Source organism: Fukomys damarensis, unplaced genomic scaffold, assembly GCF_012274545.1.
Source record: "Fukomys damarensis isolate Sample0158 unplaced genomic scaffold, DMR_v1.0_HiC HiC_scaffold_32, whole genome shotgun sequence".
In the NCBI taxonomy this organism is placed as follows: Eukaryota; Metazoa; Chordata; class Mammalia; order Rodentia; family Bathyergidae; genus Fukomys; species Fukomys damarensis.
In genome coordinates, this window is record NW_022900944.1 from 4,285,452 (window position 1) to 4,286,142 (window position 691).

General features: G+C 38.1%; 1 protein-coding gene across 1 annotated transcript in view; it reads left to right on the plus strand.

Annotated features, from left to right (window-relative positions):
* The first annotated feature begins 444 nt into the window (after positions 1–444).
* The window catches only part of Bmpr1b (bone morphogenetic protein receptor type 1B), a 393,795-nt gene continuing 393,548 nt past the window's right edge, over positions 445–691 (plus strand). Inside the window, exon 1 of the mRNA XM_010639607.2 lies at positions 445–560. The gene's annotated coding sequence lies outside the window, so the exon portion shown is untranslated. The remainder of the gene's footprint in view (positions 561–691) is intronic.

A 691-nucleotide genomic window follows, 5' to 3' on the forward strand; every position in this document is an offset into this window, starting at 1 on the left:
TTATCAATACAGGTCAGGCCCCTCTGTTCCTAAGCAGAATGGCATAAAGCACATTTATAGTTAGTTGGATTTGTTTTCTTATTGATAACTGAAAAGATTGCGTTTACTATCTGGCTTAAAAAGATAAGAAGAGAAACTTTTAAGAAAAAAAAAAAGAGTTAATATCAAACAGGTGAAGAACTGAATAATTATGGAGAAAGCCACAAAGAAAATTGGAAGAAAGCTGCTTCAGAGTAAAATTGTGTTAAGAAATTACTTAAATCACACACTTGATGGTGACCAGAGAGCTTATTAACATATTGGGAAGAAGATATAAAGCCTACAGGAGGAGGCAATAAATTTTGCTAGATGCGCAGGTGAAAGGTATTAGGAGGAAAGCTATTGGGAAATCACGCGGTATCTTTTTGGGAAACAGAGTTGGCAAATTGGGTGATTTTTTAAAAGCAGTAGGCTGTTCCGCCAAATCTCCGTGTGTGAGGTGCCTTACTCTGCTTTGAAATTTTCAGCACTGGAATCCTTAGCAGGAAGTCCACAGAGTGAGATGTTCGCGCTTTTCCAAAGTAAGCCCTACTACTGTAACATTTCATCAAGTGCAAAGGGAAAGAACTTACTCGGGGTTCTTGTTTCATTCTCGTATTTACAGTTTGGAAGCATCTGTAGAAAGGAAATCTGTTCTTTTCCTGAGGGGCCT